The sequence below is a fragment of the Silurus aristotelis genome, assembly GCF_946808225.1.
Source record: "Silurus aristotelis genome assembly, chromosome: 5".
Taxonomy (NCBI): domain Eukaryota; kingdom Metazoa; phylum Chordata; class Actinopteri; order Siluriformes; family Siluridae; genus Silurus; species Silurus aristotelis.
In genome coordinates, this window is record NC_139578.1 from 4,297,789 (window position 1) to 4,320,766 (window position 22,978).

Sequence of the window (22,978 nt, forward strand, 5' to 3'; positions counted from 1 at the left end):
CTACAAAACAGATAAACACGCATCCCCTTTTTGAGTATTATTTTTTAATGAATGTACACAAATCAACACTGATATATTAATATAGTTTGAAAGAAAAAAATCCAATAAAAATATTAAAGGTTTAAATGTCTCAGGATTCACCCCTGATGATGTGAAACCTCCTAAAGGCTCTACAGGAAAGAGACTTGGTTACAGAGAGAAAAGAGCACTTTTTGGCAGGTGCTGAGCTGATTGGTTGATTGATTCCTGCTTTCTATTGTAGTCTGACCTCCAAAAAAAATTATTTTTATCTGTCGGAAATTATAACTTTGCTTGAGCTAACAATAAACACAACTGGGCATTTGTAACATATTAAATAAATATAAAATGTTATACATAAAAATCATTATATTTTAATTTACAATTATATATATATATATATATATATATATATATATATATATATATATATATATATATATATATATATATATATATATATATATATATAAATAATCTTTCTTTCTTTCTTTCCTTCTTTTTTTCTTTCTTTCTTTCTTTCTTTCTTTCTTTCTTTCTTTCTTTCTTTCTTTCTTTCTTTCTTTCTTTCTTTCTTTCTTTCTTTCTTTCTTTCTTTCTTTCGAGGTATGTGAAGTTTGTAATGTCAGTGTGCTGGATCAAGTGCTATTTAATAAGCTGGCAAATAATTAGTGTTTATAATGAAACCATACTTTTAATTTAAGAAATAATTTTGGACTTTTGTTACATCCTTATAATAGAAGTATTACATCTTGAATTCATTATTTCATTTAATCAAAATCACCAGCGGAGATCAGTATTTTTGCTTAAAGATTTGTTTTCAGTTAATTTCTAAAATTCGATTATATTTTATTTGTACTGTAAAGAACTTTTAACAGTGCACATTATCCCAAAGCAGCTTTAAAGAAATAAACAGATAACAAAAATTAATTTTGAAATTCATAAAATAGTCCCATAACTTTATCCACTGTTGTGAAATGCATCGATTATTTTTTTAAACAATACACATTATCAGCATGTGTAAGATGATGATTGTGGATATACAAACCAAATAAACATGAAACTCCTGGAACTGAGACAAAGAAGTGTATTTAAGTGAAACAGGTGAACAGCTCCCCCTACTGGGAGAGAAAAAAAGGCTTTTTGTACAGTGTGTATGAGTTTTGTGTCACTGTGGGCTCCATGGCGCAGTAGTACAGTGCAGAGTCTGATACTGCAGCAGGAAAGATCTCCAGATCTACTTTCTTTTTGTCTTTATGAAGTCTGATGGATATTCCTGGGTCCAGTTGTTTATCTCTAGTAACACTTTCTGAGGATTTATAAATCAGGAGCAAAAACTTTGGCTCTGATTGAGGTTTTTGTTGATACCAGTGGAGATAAACAGCTGAGTCATCATATGTGCAGGTCAGTGTGGTGTTACTGCCTTCAGGTGAAGATATGATGGTTTGTTCTGGTGTAATGCTGCTGCCAACAGCTCCTGCTGTAAACACATTACAACAACAAATATTTCTAATGTAATTTCTTAAGGACAAACTGAATCATCATGTTTATGTTTCAGTACAAATCTCCAGCATCCACATAAAGTTTGTGTAGAATATAAAAGACTTACCAATGATTTGAACAACTATGAAAAGAAAGAAGAGGAACATGATGGTTGTGTCTTGCAGTAGATATAAATGTCAGTATCTCTGTGAAACTGTCTAAACTGTATCTCACCACATCGAGCTCCGCCCACTTTTACTGAGGTGTAGTCATGACGATTCTGTCATCAATCCCTCAGTTTGTAGTCGTGTGAATTCTGGCCTAAAATTACAAAGAAGGATTTTTATTATTTTTTCAATCAAATAATTAAAGTAAATATGAAATGTAGGAAAATACAGAGTTATGATGTGTGTTAATTTCCTTAATGTCCATGTTGTATTGAAGTTTCTGATGATGCTGTAAAGGTGGTATAGATTCATATATGCTATTATAATGAAGAAATAATAAATAAATATAGACACCTCATAAAACAATGATGATAACATTGTGATGGTGCTTTCCTGGTGGTTTCACTTCTCATGGTTCATGTGATATCAGCACAAAGTGATATGATTTTTTTCTGTGAAAATGCAGCACTATAGACTCATAAATGCTGCACGTGCTTTTAAATAATTAACAGTCAATTAACATAAACATTGTTTATTTATTTTTACTTTACTTTTTTTAACCTCTTTAATTAATTGTATTTAGATGTAATTTTCTCTGAGGTGATCAACTGTGAAACAAAATTAAATCTATCAAATCACGATGCTCCAGTTAAATAAAATTCATTAAAGTTACAGTGTTCCATAAAGTTCTAGGACACATTACTGATCCAGGCTACTTGAAAGATTAATCTCAGGTTCATCTCCTGCTAAACTCCATCTGCTTAATTAAGGCACAATATATTTGTAAATTCCTCAATAACACCTGTGTAGGAAACACTGCTGAACTAATACAAGATTTATTTTCCCAAATCTATTGTTAATGAAGGAAATAAGAGAAAATGTAAATCTTACAAATAAAATACATCAGCAAATTACCCTAATGATTGTTGATCTTCAAAAAGAAGCTAAAATTATAAACAGGAGGTTGAGCATGCAGAGGTAAACATGTAAACAGCTCCATCTAGTGAGAAAAGCATGAATCTGCTACAGTCATGTGTAGTGCTTTTTGTACAGTGGAGTTGGGTTTCCTGTCACTGTGGGCGTCAGAGCGCAGTAGTACAGTGCAGAGTCTGATACAGCAGCAGAGGAGATGTGCAGATCCACTTTCTTTTCCTCTGTTTTAGTATTTGTGATGGAAAATTGAGGATGAGGTGGTTAAGGGGCTGTGACAAGTCCACTAGCTTCATTAATCAGCAGCAGAAACTCTGGTCTTGATCCAGGTTTTTGTTGATACCAGTGGAGATCATTAGCTGTTCCAGTATATGTGCAGGACAGTGTGATGTTGCTGCCTTCAGTTAAAAATACATGGGTTTGGACTGGTTTAATGCTGATGTCAGCAGCCTCTGTTATAACAAAACAAACAAAAAAAAAGGCAATAACTCACATGGAAATTGTGCTTTTGTTGATTATAAAATATAACACAATAAGGTGTAATGTATAAGACTTACCGATATCAGCAACAGAGAGGAAAAGCAAGAAGAAGAATAACATTGTGATCCTGAGTGTTTACTTCAGACGTTCAGCTTTAGAATAAATGACAGTGATGACTATTTTAACTTCTCCACCTCCAGCTCCACCTTTTTTCTGCATGTTAATGCATATTCATGACAACTGTGAATGTATCCGCCCCCTCCATGATAGAGTCTGTCATGATAAACCCCCTGTGGTCATGACTGGAGCTGTTGGGAGGAACCCTGATGCTGCTGCAGAACAACCCACAGGAGACAAAGCAGGAGAGACAGAAGTTACTGTGGTTCCATTAGCAGGTAACACAGGCAGAGGTGAAAATGTTGTTAGTCACAGTGTTTGTACTGATGAGATGAATGTGATTTACACAGATGCAGAGATCAGTCAGGTTTTAAAAGATACTACAAGAAACAGGATTAAGTCACATAGACCATGTTCAGTTCATACATAAACAACTGTACATTCATTTATCATTCATTTATTTTAGTAATGATTTTATCAGGGTCACACTTCTCTAACTGCATATATACATTCATCCTTCATCTTCATTAACAGCTTCATCCTGGTCAGGGTTGTGGTGGATTTAAAGCCCAGTAACATCACACATGAAGCAGAAAGATCATATTTATGTCTGTTCAAATAAACATACAGTATATACAGATACATTTATAATAAACACATGAACAAATGCATGAATCAACAGATGGAAATTAATTACAGTGGTTTATAGGAAAAAAAAACTAAATTATTCATGAATTTATTTCCACACAGTGTAGACTAGTAACTACTGACACAAAAGATCTGGAAATGTAAATTAAATAGATTTTGGAACGTCTTAAAATTCCTATTTATGTGTAAACTACTGTGATGAAAATGTCAGTTTTAATCCCTCATTATTATTTTATCTTCTTTCAGCTGCATCTGTTACTACAAATGTTCTTTGTGTCTGTGGTTAACTGACAATTTGGTAAAACAAACACCTTTAATCTGCTGTGGTTTTAGAAGCTTCCTATATACCAGTGTTATGTTTTTGTAAAGGCTTTTAGTGTCTTTGTGTTACTGTGCTACAACTTGAAGAGCGCAGTGATAGAGAGCAGAATCTGAGAGCTTTAGACCTCTGATAATAAGTTTAGTAGAGTCTCTGGATGTTTCTGACTCTAATCGATGATCATCAGGACTGCTCCCCTCACCAGATCTTGATCTTGCGCCTTTATACAGTAAAAACTGTGGTGTGCTGTTAGGATATTGTTTGTACCAGTAAAGATCAATGTAATTACTGTTTGTCTCATATGAACATTTCAGAGTAACAGTGTCTGTTTCTTTCCTGATGATGTTGGAATCTTTATCTGCTGGTCCAATTTTATCTGCAAAACTGCCTGCTGTAAAGAAGAAACAAACAAACCACAATATATTAACATAAATAAAATATGAAGTAGATTTTGTAAACAAATTACTAAGATATAAAATTAGGAAATCATTAGATTAATACAAGCATGTATTTTCTATAATAAAATTAATAAACAAATGAATATGAAGTACCTGTAACTACAGTGAGAATCAGTGGTGTGTATCTCACTATGTACAGTAAGGTGTAGAGTTGAGTCATTTCTGAACACAGCTCTGTGAGGATTCTGTATAATAGTGCTGTATGTGCTGAACTTTACACATGAGGGAACACGTCTCTAGAAGACCACACCCAGGAAGTGCTGCTGTTGTAGTGTAACTTTACTAGGATTTTACAGTATCAGTGACAGTGTTGCTGATCAACACACCGCATCTGATTTAGAGGCTTTGGTTTAGGTTTTCCTAATCTCAGCACAAACTAATCTGCACATTCTCCTTTCACCTTTCTTATCTGATGTTACCACCATCAAATCGTATCATGTAATGTTTGATTGTGTTTTTTACACCATTCTGTGTACACTATTAGCATATCTTGTATGTGCATTACATATGCTATTGTAGTAATGTGACTCACTACTTCCTAATATTAAGGAATAATAATATTAATAATAATTATAAAAGTGCTATATAATTTATTAATTTCCAGTACGTATGAATGAAACCACATGAATGCTATATACACATACATATACATTTCAGTCAGGTAATGAGATTCTTAACGGTGTCGTTTGAATTGTGAAAAAGTTTTGATTGTCTTTTATTGTCTGTTTCCTTTGCAGCTGCTGCACTGTGAGGTGGTGTATATAAACAGACCCAATGTGGAGCAGCATGGTGAGAGATTGGAGTAGAGTAAAGAAAACATTAATTTTTTTATTTACATTTTACAACCATTTTGTTTTTTGAGCCTCAGGGAGACACAACATGGAGCAAATAAACTATTTGCACTACTTTTTCAGGAATCCTGCTGATATTTAACAATATTTAGTGTTTCTAAGAGAGTGTGTATGAAAGTTGCATATGCCCTATATGGAAATCCAAAATATGGCCATATATAAACATACACATATATATATATTGTAAATTTTGATAATTTTGGCTCAAATAAAAAAAAAAAGACAATCTTAACTAATATTTTTTTTAAATTAGATTAATTGTTTTCTGAAGTGTTTAGCTGTGAAACATAATTAACAACCAACATTTAATGTTTCAATTCTCATTAAAAGTTGAATGAGCTCAATCATGTCTCCATCAATAAATAGTTGAAAACCTTAACAAAGCTGAAACTATAATGAATGGATATTTGGTGTCACCCAGATAAAGAATAATTCTCTTTATGTTTCTTGATCCACTGGCTTATTCATTAAGGATAAACTAATAATCTATACATTTTAAATATATATTTTGAGTCTATTTATTTCTGTAAAGCTTTAGGAGAATGTGTGAAACCATACAAGTTCAGCACACACAGTGGAGGTAAGATTCAAATTATCGATCTCAAAGTTGCAAAGCAAAAAAACCAACCACTAAGCCACTGTCTCCCCCTGTTTGCAGTCTTCAGTCACGTTTTTGTACAGTGCAGCTGGATTTCCTGTCACTGTGGGCTGCAGAGCACAGTAGTATAGAGCAGAGTCTGATACAGCAGCAGAGGAGATGATCAGATCCACTCTTTTATTATTTTTATTAACTGCAACATCCAGACGTGGTGAAATTGAACCACTTTTAATTCCAGTTGCATCATAAATATAAAGAAGGAACTTAGGTTTAGATTTTGGATGTTGTCTGTACCAGTGCAGGTAGTTTGTTGTTGCACTGGTTGGTTGGTATCTGCAGGACAGAGTAACATTTTCACCTTCATCTACAACTTTATGAGTGAAAAGCTGCTCTATTGAATCTGCCATGGAGTCACCTGTCATAGAGAAGAGAACATAATGATTAAACCTTTTACACAAACTCACAATTACACTAATAAATCACTAGTAATATTTCTGGAGTAAAATAGTCAGTGTGTAACTCACCTAGTGAAAGCCACAGACACATGAATATAACAGTGAACATGATGAATGGTTTTAGCTGAATGAAGATATTCTGAGGTCTTACTGTTCTCTGAAATGTGAACATCATAAAGGTTCATGAAGCTCCACCCCACAGGATCACATGACATTCACCAATGTTATTTACAGAAAACACACAATCAATTTAACAATTACACTAATATATATATATATATATATATATATATATATATATATATATATATATATATACTATAGTTTATATTTTAGAAAAGAAATAAGGACTCAGAACAATGAAATGAATAGTGATGTATCTTTTAATTGCTTTCAATGACTGTTAAACCTCTTGATGCTCAGATCTATCAAAAGAATGAGCTATGAGTAGTTATGTGTATTTATTCTTATGACAGTTTAGTGTGAAGTGGACAGTTGTGTAGTTTTATCAGAATGGTGTCTCTATAAATGAGTTGAGCTACTAAGAGTAATCAGGGCAGGAGTGAGGATAATATTAGTGCAGTGTGTATGATAGAAGAACAGCTGTAGTTTATATCACAGAGGTTTTATTGTGAAAATAAGGATTCATCATCAGAGAATGTGAGCAGGGTTGTGTGGAGCTCTAGTACTTTTCCCACAATAAAATAAATGACTGCGCCATCTTGTGTTCACCAAAGAGAAAAACCTTATTGGATTTGCAGTGGAGTCGCCTGTCGTAGAGAAGAGAACACGGCCAATCCAGAAATACAGTCAGACTCACATTCTACTGTTTCTAAACACCACACAATTAATTACTTAATATTTCTGAAATTAAAATGTTTTAGTGTATAACTCACCTAGTGAAAGCAACAAACACATGAATATAACAGTGAACATGATGAAGGCTCTTAGTTCAGTAAAAGTTTCTGTAATTTAACCTGTTAACATCATAAAGGTTCATGAAGCTCCACCTCACAGCATCACATCACAGAGTCATCAATGTTACTGACTATAATATTTCCTCAGTTATTTATCTGAGTTCAGACGAAAAAAAAAAAGCTGTTCTTCTTTGTAATCCCAGGAAAGATGCTATCAAGCCTATCTGCTATCTGACTCATTATTGTAATAAAATCATTATGTTTAATACATGTTATTAACACACAAATCATCATCAGTCCAGCTTTAGTTTAAGGTTGGCACATTATTAGTTCCTGATAAGTTCACTTTACTATACACTTTTACCCATCATTCATATTTAGTAACCATTTTATCCTGGACACTACCCATCCCGAGACATCCCGAGGTTGCACCAGCTCCGGTTACCTCCTAACTCATGAAGATTATGGACCTTTAAAGAAGTAGATGCCGACCCTGCAAACATCCCGAACCATCTAGAGACGTACCAGTGCCATTTGGATTCCACCTCAAGTGGAGTTTGGACATTGGAACTTTTTGAGTGTTTAAAGGCTCTGGCATGGAGAAGCTGGTGTTGAATCTTTGATGATCACAAATGTTAAACTATTTTGTGAGTTGCTCAGTAGCGCCTAGTTCCATAACTTCAAATAACTGTTTAAGACTGTAGAAAGGACATTGCTCACAATCTTACATTCCGGTGCTCATGTTAGTTCTCACTCTCCAGTGTTCTGTATTGTTTTAAAGACTATAATCACACTCTTGATGTCACCCAAATGAGGATGGGTTTCAATTTTAAATCTGGTTCCCCTCAAGGTTTCTTTCTCATAACATCTACGGGAGTTTTTCCTTGGCACAGTCACCATGGATGCTCATCAGGGATAAATACACATCGTTCACCTTAACTCTTAAATTCTGTAAAGCTGCTTTGAGACAATGTCCATTGTGAAAACTGCTATTGCAATAAACTTGACTTGACGACACTTTTAGAATAATATATTTACAGTATACACACTTACATTCAATCATTCATCTTCCATGATAGTTTTGGATCTGAAACTTCTCTCACTAAAATGGAGCATAGAGCAGGAATATACACACAGTTACACCCAGTTTATTGTGTAAGCAGTCTGGATAAATACATTTGGAAAGCTTGAATCGAAACTTAAAAGTAAAAGAGTACTATGATCAAATAATTAGAAATTGTCATAAAATAAAAAGGAAATTCCAGTGAGATTTTTCTTTGTATTTGTTTGAATAAAACTCACATCTGTTCATCAAAGAGTTTTCTCTTTACATGAAACATGCAGTTGAACATACTGGATAATTGACATATTAATAAATAAATGAAGGAATAAAGTAAAGAAAGTCAAATGATTACACTTCCACATATTGTGCACCAGTAACACTTCACCCAATGGCTATGATTTTTTTCTTAAAATATGTTCTGGAGCATCAAAAATGTTGAATTGTGATTTTCCTGTTCTGAATGTTCACCTGTTTACATTTATTTTCTTTTTATTTCAGTTGCAAATGTTACCACATTTTTTTTCCTGTGTCTGTGGTTAATTGATAACAAGTAGGGAAAGGAAATATCTGTCATCTTCTGTGGTTTCCACAAACGTTAGGTTTTTGTACAGTCGCTCAGTGACTCTGTATTACTGTGCTGCTGCTACTCTTAGAGCGCAGTGATAGAGAGCAGAATCTGAGATCTGTAGGTATTTAATAATAAGTTCAGTAGCATCTGAGGTTGTTTCTGCTCTGAATTGAGATCCACTGGGATTGTAGTCTTCAGATCTTGACCTTGCGCCTTTAAGCAGTAAAAACTGTGGTGTGCTGTGAGGATATTGTTTGTACCAGTAAAGCCAAATGTTGTTACTGTTTGTCTCATATGAACATTTCAGAGTAACAGTGTCTATTTCCTTCCTCAGAATATTGGCATCTTCATCTCTCGGCCCAATTTTATCTGCAAAACTGCCTGCTGTAGAAAAGAAAATATAAATAAATAGAAACATATCAATTAATTTTTAAACTATTTTTGTAAACATTCCCAAAACATTAACTTATGAATTTAAGTATTATAATAATAATAATGTTAGTAATTACAAAGAATAAACAAATGAATATGAAGTACCTGTAGCTACAGTGAGAATCAGTGGTGTGTATCTCACTATGTACAGTAAGTTGTAGAGTTGAGTCATTTCTGAACACAGCTCTGTGAGGATTCTGTATAATAGTGCTGTATGTGCTGAACTTTACACATGAGGGAACACGTCTCTAGAAGGCCACACCCAGGAAGTGCTGCTGTTGTATAAAAAAACTTTTTCATCACTAATATAAATACAATAAGCATGTAGTTTTCACATAAAATCTACATGCACATCATTCTGTAAAGTATTGGAGTGATTTTTCTTCATGTTTTTTATTATGTAGTAAAAAAATGCCACGGTCACCACAGTGGATCATCTGCCTCCATACTACTCTATCCTCTACATCTGCCTCTTTCAAACCTGCATTATATGTCTATAATAAACTTGTTTCTAATCTTGTCCATCCTCATCACTCCCAATGAAAACCTTAACATCTTCAGCTCTGCTACCTCCAGCACCACCTCCTGTCTTTTACTCAATGCCACTGTCTCTAAACCATACAACATCGCAGGTCTCACCACAGTCCTCTAAACTTTTCCTTTCACTCTCACAGATTCTCTTCTATCAAAAATCACTCATGCCATTTTTCTCCACCCACTCCACCCTGCCTGCACTGTTTTCTTCACTTCTCTAACACACTCTCCATTACTTTGCACTGTTGACCCCAGGTACCTGAACTCCTCCACCTTCTCCACCTCTTCTTCCTGCAACCACACAACTCCACTGCCCTCCCTCTCATTCACACACATATACTCTGTTTTACTCCTACTGACTTTCATTCCCCTTCTCTTCAGCATGTACCTCCAGCTCTCCAGGCTCGTCTTAACCTGCTCCATACAGTCACTACAAATCACAATATCATCTGCAAACATAATAGTCTATGGAGACTCCTGTCTGACCTCATCCGTCAACCTGTTCATTACCACTGCAAACAGAAAAGGGCTCAGAGTCGATTTTTGATGCAATCCAACCTACACCTTAAACCAGTCTGTCATTCCTACTGCACACTTCACTGCTGTCACACTATTCTCATACATGTCCTGCCCAACCCTCACATACTTCTCTGACACACCTGACTTCTTCATACAATACCACAGATCCTCTCTCAGCACCCTGTTGTACGCTTTTTCTAAATCCACAAGCACACAATGCAACTCTTTCTGACCTTCTCTATACTTCTCCCTCAAAATTCTTAAAGCAAATAATGTATCTGTGGTGCTCTTTCTCGGCATAAAACAACACTCTTGCTCACAGATGGTCACATCTTCCCTCAGCCTGGCTTCCACTACTCGTTCCCATAACTTCATCGTGTGACTAATCAACTTTATTTCCCTGTAGTTACTGCAGGTCTGCAAATTTCCCATATTATTGAAAACCAGCACACTCCTTCTCCATTCCTCAGGCATGCTCTCACCTTAACATCTCCACGCATCTACTGGTATGTCATTGGGGCCAACCGACTTTCCACTGTTCATCCATAGCTTTTCTCACTTCCTCCTTACTAATCCTATCCACTACCTGCTTCACCATCTTCACATCATCCTTTTCTCTCTCTAAGTTCCTCAATCATCAGCTGCTTAAAATTCTCCCTCCATCTCCTCAACACACTCTCCTCACTAGTCAACACATTTCCATCTCCATCCTTTATTGCTTTAACTTGCAGCACATTCTTCTCAGCTCGGTCCCTCTGCCTGGCCAATCGCTACAAATCCTTTTCTTCTTCCTTAGCGTTCAATTTCTCATACAGCTCCTCATATGCCTTTTTCTTTGCTTTTGCCATATCCCTCTTCACCTGCTGCCACATCTCCTTGTACTCCTGCCTACTTTTCTCATCTCTCTGCCGATCCCAATTCTGTTTTGACAACCTCTTTCTCCTTATGCTCTCCTGTACTTGATTCCACTACCCCGTCTCTTGGTCTTCCTTTATATTTTCAGATGTCACACCAAGTACTTTTCTAGCTGCCACCCTCATCACTCCTGCAGTAGTTTCCCAATCATCCAGCACCTCTTCACCACCACCGAGCCCCTGTCTGACCTCCTCCCTGAATCTCACACTACAGTCTTCTTCTTGTACTACACTACAATCTTCCAATTTCCAACGGTACCGTTGTCTAATGGAAACCAGGTCTCGACATAATCGGTATGAAATTCTGATTTGTATCTGCATATTTGATTTGGCACATGTTTTACGCTGGATGCCCTTCATAACGCAACTCTCCCCATTTATCTGGGCTTGGGACCAGCACTAAGAGTGCATTGGCTTGTGCAACCCTAATGGCTGGGTTGCTTATAATGCAGTTTTAAAGACCAAAATTCTTTGGTGTTTTATGGTTTTGGCTTTGTAAAGTATACAATAAGGAAAGGGCTTAAAGTGGTGTGTTTATACTACATTTCAGTGATAAGGTGTAAAGTGGGTTTAGATTAATTTAAGTTTTTATTTATCAGTTCTTATTTATTTTTTAGTTTCATGTAAGATGCTGATAACAAATTTTTAAAGACTGTTACATTGTCGAACTGACACAACAATAAAATATGTGTGAGTTTAGATTTCTAGTGAAGACAAAACCAAGAGACATTAACATTCACATGTTTTGCTTAATCTAACCTTTAACTCATAATTTATAATGTCCCCTGTTAGTCACCTCAAACCTGATATTATATCATCTAATAAGACAAATTTAGTACAACTACTCTGTCAGACAAAGTTTTTTTATATTTTTTATTTCATCCTGGCAAAAACATGCCTTTGGCCACTCTGAATAGTCAATATGTGTGAATCACTGTACATGTGTGGTGCCTAACCAGCGCAAAGGTGTTACTGAAGATGGATGGATAGATGGATGGATGGATGGATAGATGGATGGATGGATGGATGGATGGATGGATGGATGGATAAATGGATAGGGGTTTTACCACCAAGAATTGATTTGTTTTTGTATGTACATATTTTTGCTGTTCTTGTTACATTTTTTAAGTTTAATTTTCAATTAAATTCTCAGTGTACATCAATGAACTGATGGAAATACAGTGTTTTCTTTATAAGAGGGAATATTGTAACAAAACTGTGTTGGTTTTTGTACAGTGCAGCTGGATTTCCTGTCACTGTGGGCGCCAGAGCACAGTAGTATAGATCAGAGTCTGATACAGCAGCAGAGGAGATGATCAGATCCACTTGTTTATTAGTTTTATCCACTTTAACATCCAGACATGGTGGAATGGAGTCACTTTTATCTCCACTTAAATCATTATTATTTCGGATGTTGTCTGTACCAGTGCAGGTAGCTGTATGTAGCACTTGTGCTGTAGCTGCAGGACAGAGTAACATCATCACCTTCATTTACAACTTTATGAGTGAATCTTGGGTTTATTGAATCTCCCATTGAGTCACCTGTTAAAGAAGAGAACATAATGCATTTAACCTTTAATGTGTGCACAAATAATGGATAAATAATCTTAAATTCTGCTTTTTCTAATCACCACACACACATTTATCACTAATTCAACACAAAACATAAATGAAATAACAAAAAATATCAATGTATAACTCACCTAGTGAAAGCCACAGACACATGAATATAACAGTGAACATGATGAATGTGTGTGCTGAATGAAAATATTCTGATGTTCTCTGATATGTTCATCATAACATCGTACAGGTTTATGAAGCTCCACCCCACAGCATCACATGACAGTCACCAATGTTACTGACAGATTGTTGATTCTTACTGAAACATACTGACTTTACATTCAGAATCACACGGGGAATCTGTCCTGAGCACATAATAAACAAACACAAAGCGTGAAAATTGTGTAATTTGAAAAATGTGAATCGTATTTTACTGAGGTGTGAAACAAACCAGCTGCTGCTCTTAGTAATACTATAAAAATGTCAGTGAGCCTCTAGGGCTTAAAGGGAAGTGTGCACAGTGTGTGTAATGTGTCCTGGATTGAGTGAATGTTGTAGTAAAAGAAACAGTAATCAATACTTTCTATTGAAGATGAATTGAACATTTTTATTAATCAGCATGATAAAATAATCAGAAATGTAACTCAAAGTCCAAAGGTTGGTGCAAGACTGCAATAAGATCACAAATCATATACATTCACTATGTTCTATACAATTTACAAAAATATATAACTTCAAATAAATAATTACTGTATTTACAATGTAAATTTCCTCAGCACAAACCTGTAATTCTTTAAATTGTCAAATGTATTATTATTATTATTATTATTATTATTATTATTATTATTATTATTATTATTATTATTATTATTATTATTAATATTATTATTATTTATTTAATCATATCATCATAAATGTTCATGAAGCTCCACCTCACAGCATCACATGACCAAGTCACCAATGTTACTGTCAGATTGTTGATTCTTAATGAAGCATTCGGAATTAATGCATTATTTTAATCTGTAAAAATATAATTAGCTGATTCAATTATTACATATTTTCATTTTCTGTTATATTTGTGTTTATAAGTGGTGTCGCTGCATTGGGGGCTTCAGCCTCAACAGAAATTGCTGTGAATAAGTATGTAAGTAATAATAAGTATAAGTGAATAAGTAAGTCATTGTAAATAATTATGTGAATTATGTGAATTTTTTATACAGTACTGTCATTAATTTATTTATTTTTTCTGTAAAAAATCCTGTTTATTAAATACGATAACCAACCTTTTTCTAGGTATTTCAGTAAGATGAGGAACAAACCAGCTGCTGCTCTTTGTAATACCAGTGTGTGCACAGTGCACAGTGTGGGAGGTTTGCTTGGTTCAGTGAAGGTTGCAGTGTGTATTCACTTGTGTGAGTGTGTGTAAGTGTATTGTTGTGCAAAGTATAATTCATAATCAAAGAACTCAACATTGCTGACAGATGTGGCAGGATCCTGGTACATGTCTGACAATAAGATAAGTGACTGCACCACCTTGTGGAGAAAGACTTTAAAACAGGATTTAAAACAATCGCATGAAACACTGATTTCAAAAGAATTTCTTTATTGACTGTTCAAACAATGATCATTAGATGGATTGGTAAAAAGATGATTGCTGATTTCCAAATGGAATACAATATAAATATGAATATTAAGGCATATTAATAATAATATAAAAAAAAATACCTGAAATGCAAAAAATGTTTATCTTTTGGGATGATGAATGTAGTGTTTAAAATATTTATTAAATAGATTATTTTACAATATAATTGATGTATATATTAATGTGGATTTGGGAGACTGTCTGGAGGAAGAAATCATTAAAAACTCTGGCTGATGTTCTGATACTGTCTGCTATAGTGGTGGAGTGAAGAGTCTGGTAGAAGGATGGAAAGGAATATCCAGGAAGTTGGAGGCTTTAAAATACATATTGTCTTTCAAGGCTACTCAAAGAACAATGAAAAGCGAAATACAGTAAAACGTATAACCAAAAGTCAGTAAAAACATATTCTATATTTATAAATGAATTTCTTGTAATATTTCTACTTTTCAGAGACCTTCAGGCTGTTAGATGAAGACAAGTTCCAAAAGAATAATTTACAAGAGAAAGAAATGCTCCTTGATAACATGTAAATGACTACTTTCCTTATAGCAGAAACTGTGAAGGTTTTTGTACAGTGCAGCTGGATTTCCTGTCACTGTGGGCACCAGAGCACAGTAGTATAGAGCAGAGTCTGATACAGCAGCAGAGGAGATGATCAGATCCACTTGTTTGTTCTTATCATCAACTTTAGCATCCATTCTTGGTGTTGTGGAAATTAGAGTTCCACTTTGCATAACATTAAGAAGGATCTCAGGTTTAGATTTTAGATGTTGTCTGTACCAGAACAGATTGTTTCCTGTAGAAGAGCTGGTTGGTTTGTATCTGCAGGACAGAGTAACATTATCCCCTTCATCTACAGCTTTATGAGTGAAAAGTGACTCTATTGAATCTGCCATGGAGTCACCTGTCATAGAGAAGAGAACATAATGTTTTAAACCTTTACACAATCAAACCAGAATTACATAATCAAACCCACATTCACTACAGAGACTAATAATCACATTCACTTTCAAAATGTAATATTAATAAAATACAAAATGTACTCACCAAGTGAAAGCCATAAACACATGAATATAACACTGAACATGATGAATGGTTTTAGCTGAATGAGAATATTCTACAGTCTTTCAGTTTTCTGAATCTATAATATCATAAAGCTTCATTAAGCTCCACCCCACAGCATCACATGACAGAGTCACCAATGTTACTGACATCCTGGATTTACATTCACATTCAGCATCACATGTGGAACCTGTCCTGAGCACATTTGAGCAAACAAAAACTGAAATTAATAAAATTATGAAATGCATCTAAGACATTTTAATATATAAAAAATATAATCAAGTAATTAGATTCTGAAATATTTAACTTGTGTTTTTTTAGTGGTGTCTCTATTTTACAGGCCTCGACCTGAAGAGAAGAGAAGAGAAGAGAAGAGAAGAGAAGAGAAGAGAAGAGAAGAGAAGAGAAGAGAAGAGAAGAGAAGAGAAGAGAATAAATGCAGTGTAATGACAGATGAGTATTAATGAAGTATTAATGAGTATTTATTGTTATGATAATATTAGTGCAGTGTGTATGATAGAAGAACAGCTGTAGTTTATATCAAAGAGGTTTTATTGTGAAAATGAGGATTCATCATCAGAGAATGCATTTTGGCATGTAGACATGGTCAAAACGATCTGCTGCAGTTCAAACTGAGCATCAGAATGGGGAAGAAAGGTGATTTAAGTGACTTTGAACGTGGCATGGTTGTTGGTGCCAGACGGGCTGGTCTGAGTATTTCAGAAACTGCTGATCTACTGGGATTTTCACGCACAACCATCTCTAGGGTTTACAGAGAATGGTCCAAAAAAGAGAAAATATCCAGTGAGCGGCAGTTCTCTGGGCGCGAATGCCTTGTTGATGCCAGAGGTCAGAGGAGAATGGCCAGACAGGTTTAAGCTGATAGAAAAGCAACATTAACTCAAATAACCACTCATTACAACCGAGGTATGCAGAAGAGCATCTCTGAACGCACAACACGTCGAACCTTGAGGCGGATGGGCTACAGTAGCAGAACCACACCGGGTGCCACTCCTGACAGCTAAGAACAGGAAACTGAGGCTACAATTGGCACAGGCTCACCAAAATTGGACAATAAAAGATTGGAAAAACGTTGCCTGGTCTGATGAGTCTCGAATTTCTGCTGCGACATTCGGATGGCAGGGTCAGAATTCGGCATTCAACAACAAGAAAGCATGGATCCATCCTGCCTTGTATCAACGGTTCAGGCTGGTGGTGGTGGTGGTGTAATGGTGTGGGGGATATTTTGTTGGCACACTTTGGGCCCATTAGTACCAATTGAGCATCGTGTCAACGCCACAGCCTTTTTTGTTGCTGACCATGTCCATCCCTTTATGACCACAGTGTACCCATCTTCTGATGGCTACTTCCAGCAGGATAACGCGCCATGTCATAAAACGCGAATCATCTCAGACTGGTTTCTTGAACATGACAATGAGTTTACTGTACTCAAATGGTCTCCACAGTCACCAGATCTCAATCCAATAGAGCACCTTTGGGATGTGGTGGAATGGGAGATTCGCATCATGGATGTGTAGCCGACAAATCTGCAGCAACTGCATGATGCTGTCATGTCAATATGTACCAAAATCTCTGAGGAATGTTTCCAGTTCCTTGTTGAATCTATGCCACGAAGGATTAAGGCAGTTCTAAAGGCAAAAGGGGGTCCAACACAGTACTAGTAAGGTGTACCTAATAAAGTGGCCGGTGAGTGTATTTCAAGTGTTTGTTAATTTTTTTATTATTCTGGCTTACTTGGTAGGGGCTCAATTTGCTTTAATTACTGCCTCAATTCGACGTGGTATCAGTCTGTGGCACTGCTGAGGTGGTATGGAAGTCCAGATTTTTTTTTGGTTTTGTGTTTCTCATTTTCCTCTTGAGAAGGTCGGTAAGTTTGCTGGCCTGTCAAGCACACCAACACCATGGTGATTTAACCAACTTTTGGTGCTTTTGGCAGTGTGGGCAGGTGCCAAATCCTGCTGAAAAATGAAATCAGCATCTCCATAAAGCTGGTCAGCAGAGGGAAGCATGAAGGGCTCTAATGCTTTCTGGTAGACGGCTGTGCTGACTATGGACTTGATAAAAAACAGTGGACCACTACCAGCAGATGACATGTTTCCCCAGACCACCATTGACTGTGCTAACTTTACACTGGACCTCAAGCAACTTGGAATCTGTGCCTTTCCTCTCTTCCTCCAGACTCTGGGACCTTGATTTCCAAATAAAATGCAAAGTTTTCTTTTCTTTTATCTGAAAAGATGACTTTGGCCCACTGAGCAACAGTCCAGTCCTTTTTGTCCTTTGCGCAGGTAAGACATCTGTGATGTTGTCTCTGGTTCAGGAGTGGCTTGACACAAGGAATGAGTCAGTTGTAGCCCATGGGTTATTGAAGCACTGACTCAAGCTGCGGTCCTCTCTTTGTGAATCTTCCCAAATTCTTGAATGGGCTTCTTTTCACCTTTTTCTACCACATTTTTAACTTTCATTTAACTTTCCATTAATGTGCTTGGACACAGCACTCTGTAAACAGCAGCTTCTTTAGCGATGAACTTTTGTGTCTTACCCTCCATGTGCAGTTTGTCATGATCCTCTTCTGGACAACTGTCAAGTCAGCAGTCTTCCCCAATGATTGTGTAGCCTGAACCAGATTAAGACACCATTTAAAGGCTCAGGAAACCTTTGCAGGTGTTTAGATTTAATGAGCTGATTAGAGTGTGACACCATGAGTCTCCAATATTCAACTTTTCCACAATATTCTAATTGTCTGAGATACTGAATTTAGGGTTTTCATTACCTGTAAGCCAAAATCACCTAAATTAAAAGAAATGAACACTCGAAATATATCAGTCTGTGTGTGATGAATCTCTATAATATACGAGTTTCACTCTTTGTTTTGAATAACTTAATTAAATAAACTTTTTAATATTCTAATTTATTGGGATGCACCTGTAAATTAAATGCTTAAGACTTAAGAAAACCAGGTGAAAAAGCAGTTATCTATGTCTGTGCAGAGGGCAATTTGTATGATATCGATAAATATACAGACTAGGAGAAGAATTATACCCATTATGGAATGTATTTTAGTAATTTACAAAAAAGTTTACAGGAAATAAAATTACAGAAGTACTTTTGTACTTTTACCACCTCTGCTCCCAAGCCACCGAGGTTGCACAATTCATTGAGCATCTCTCTACCCAGAAAACCCCTTCCTGCCTCCTCGCATCGTTCAGCGTACTTTTACGCGTGATATGTGCACACAGACCTCACCTGACCTCCCTGCTGTTCTCCACCACAAGACACAGACCAATACTGAAGATTCTGAAGACCTTCGTACACATGCATCAACTTTTTCCTCTCTCTCTTCTCATTCCACATCTTCTCCCTATCTTGCCTACTGGTCTCCTACTGATTATTCTCTAACTTCCCTCCAACTTCTATCTCCAGCTGCAAATCTTTCTCCTGTGTATTATCCTCCCATACCTTCTACTTAGGCTGACCTTGATTTTCTCCTATGTCTTCTCTAATTTCTAAGGCCTACGAGTTCTTCTTCACCAATAAATCTACTTAATCTGCCTCATACATGTTTTTTTTGTTTTTTATCGACACATTCAGAGCATCAGTGAGGCCCTATCCTGCTTCATGTGTTGGTATCAGGCTATCAGTTTAATTTTACTTGGAGTAAATAGGTTAAATGTGTATAATTAAAATATTGGCTAAATAAAAGCATAAATTAAATGAAAAGAAAATTGATTACATTGAATTATCAGAAACACATAAAAGAATGGCTGTAATATTTTCCTTAATGTATTTTGGAGCACTAACAAATGTACATTTGTGAATTCAGTGTGATTGGTGTGCAGCTGTTGTGTTGATTCATCTATATGCTTGTTTTCTGTTCGTTCCAGTTTCAGATGTTACCACATTTCTTTTGAGGTTGTTAAAGTTGAGTAAAGTGCTAATCTATAAAATGCCAAATAATTAGTGTTTATAATAAAACCCTATTTTTAATGTAATACTTTATTTTGAATTGTTATAATAATAGAAGTATTACATCTTTATTCCATCATTTCATATGATTTCATGTCACCACAATCACCAGCAGAGAACATTATTTTTCATGATTTCTTCAATGTAATTTGAATATAATCATAAAGATATAAATAGATAATAAATAGTACATTTAAATGTATAAATGAGTATATAAGTTTATTCACTATAGGGACATTTTTTGATTGATTGTTTAAGCAATTCACATTATTAGCATGTGTAAGATGATGATTGTTGATGTCCAACCATATCAAATAAACATGAAACTCCTGGAACATGAAACTCCCCCTACTGGGAGAGAAAAAGGCTTTTTGCACAGTGTGTATGAGTTTTGTGTCACTGTGGGCTCCATGGCGCAGTAGTACAGTGCAGAGTCTGATACTGCAGCAGGAAAGATCTCCAGATCTACTTTCTTTTAGTCTTTATGAAGTCTGATGGATATTCTTGGGTCATGTTGTTCAGCTCTAGTGACATAATCTGAGGATTTTTTAATTATCAGCAGAAACTCTGGTCTTGATTGAGGTTTTTGTTGATACCAGTGGAGATAAACAGCTGAGTCATCATATGTGCAGGTCAGTGTGGTGTTACTGCCTTCAGGTGAAGATATGATGGTTTGTTCTGGTGTAATGCTGCTGCCAGCAGCTCCTGCTGTAAACACATTACAACAACAAATATTTCTAATGTCATTTCTTGAGGACAAACTGAATCATCATGTTTATGTTTCAGTACAATTCTCCAGCATCCACATAAAGTTTGTGTAGAATATAAAAGACTTACCAATGATTTGAACAACTATGAAAAGAAAGAAGAGGAACATGATGGTTGTGTCTTGCAGTAGATATAAATGTCAGTATCTCTGTGAAACTGTCTAAACTGTATCTCACCACATCGAGCTCCGCCCACTTTTACTGAGGTGTAGTCATGACGACAAGTCCATGTTGTATTGAAATTTCTGATAATGCTGAAAAGGTGGTATCGATGAATATCTGCTACTATAACAAACAAATAAATAAACAATGACAAGTCAGAAATAATAACAATTTTGCTAAAATTATAATTATGCCTTCTTGTGGTTTCACTTATCGTGGGTAATATGATATCAGCACAGTGTGATAGTATTTTTTTGTGGAAATGCAGCACTATAGACTCATAAATGCTGCACATGCTTTAAAATATGAGGAGTCCATTAATATATAGACATTCTTGTATGTATTTACTTCATTAGGCCTCTTTATTCCATTGTATTTAGATATAATTTTCTCTGAGGTGATCAACTGTGAAACATAATTAACTACAAAAATGTAACATTATTTTCTTTTTGTTTTAAGAAACATATTCTATTGTGGAGGAAACTGATGAACTGCATCACATTTTCTAAGATGTTCTCTGTATTATTGAATTGAGTTGTGAGGAAGTATGTAGTTAGTATTTAATCAGATTATTGAGTATTGAATCTGTTTATTATTAAAGTTTAGTGATACATAGAACTACAGAAAAAGTCACATGGTGCAGACATTAGACATGTTTTTACCTGATCTTTATTCCAGGGTTGTTCTTCCTCAAGCATTGATGATTAAACTCAGGAACCGTGAATGATCTGAATCAAGTCTCACACTTTTGAGAAACGATTCAGATTTTTTCCATCAAATTTTCTTACACTGAAAACAGAAGATGAAACACTGCACGTGAAGAAACTAGTTTTAGTCAATTATTTAAAAATACAATACATTGTCACACATTTACACACAAATTCACATACTACAGATCATTAGACATGACAATTAGCCAACAAAGCATGATTCGGACTGGTGAAGGAAACCGTTAAAGCAGAATGAAAAAATCCACATTCAGGACAAACCGTGGAGGTGAGATTCAAAATCCTGAATCTCAAAGGTGCAAAGCAAACATACCAACCACTAAGCCACTGTCTCCCCCTGTTGGCAGTCTTCAGTATAACAAAACAGTGTGAAGGTTTTTGTACAGTGCAGCTGGATTTCCTGTCACTGTGGGCGCCAGAGCACAGTAGTATAGATCAGAGTCTGATACAGCAGCAGAGGAGATGATCAGATCCACTCTTTTATTATTTTTATCAACTTCAACATCCAGACGTGGTGGAATTGAGTAACTTTTCAATTTAGTAGATTCATGAATATAAAGAAGGAACACAGGTTTAGATTGTGGATGTTGTCTGTACCAGTGCAGGTAGGTGTTTGTATCACTTGTCTTGTACTTGCAGCTCAGAGTAACATCATCACCTTCATTTGCAGCTTTATGAGTGAAAAGTGGCTCTATTGAATCTGCCATGGAGTCACCTGTCATAGAGAAGAAAACAATGTTTAAACTTTTACATAAATAAGTTAGAATTACATAAGTCAAACACACATTTTTTTTTTTTTTGACTACAGAGACCAAATACACTTAAATTCTACACCTTTTTTTTTCATCCTTTTTTTCATTCATTCATTCATTTTCTCCCGCTTATCCGTAATTCGGGTCGCGGGGGCAGCAGTCTAAGCAGGCCCCCGCCTTCGACTGCTGCCCAATCCTCACAGCACCGTCCCTTACGGTCCCTCCTGCAGGTGGTGAGCCCACTGGAAGGCGGCCCAACGTCACGGACCTTGATATTTCCCTCGTAAGGGACCCCTGGAGCATAGAGGGTTAAGGGCCTTGCTCAAGGGCCCAAGAATGGCAGCTTGGCGATACCGGGGCTCGAACCCCCGACCTTCCGATCGGCAACCCAGCGCCTTAACCGCTGGAGCCACCACTCTCCCACAATTCTACACCTAATATTTATAAAATGAAAAAAAAAAAAACTCACCTAGTGAAAGCCACAGACACACAAATATAACAGTGAACATGATGAATGAAAATGTTTTGAGGGCTTTCTGTACTCTAATTCTGTAATATCATAAAGGTTTGTGAAGCTCCACCCCACAGCATCACATGACAGAGTCACCATTGTGAGTTCAGTGTTTCAGACACAGCAGCTTCTTTGCATTGTTAAAATAATAACAGATGAATATTAATGAGTATTTATTCTAATGACAGTGCAGTCTGAAGTGAACAGTGTCATCAGAATGGTGTCTCTATAAATCAGTGGCAGGTCATCAGGGCGTCTCTTTTAGAATTACTGAACTACATTTTAATATATTTTTGTTCCTAAATATGTATAAAATGATTCCCAATAGTCTTTTCTC

General features: G+C 35.9%; 1 long non-coding RNA gene across 2 annotated transcripts in view; it reads left to right on the plus strand.

Annotated features, from left to right (window-relative positions):
- Positions 1-20,216: 20,216 nt before the first annotated feature.
- LOC310726406 overlaps positions 20,217-22,978 on the plus strand; it is a 30,301-nt gene continuing 27,539 nt past the window's right edge. Inside the window, exon 1 of one of the 2 annotated variants that reach the window (XR_014533740.1) lies at positions 20,217-20,353. This is a non-coding gene — a long non-coding RNA (uncharacterized lncRNA). The remainder of the gene's footprint in view (positions 20,354-22,978) is intronic. The other variant, XR_014533741.1, reaches the window with a different exon arrangement.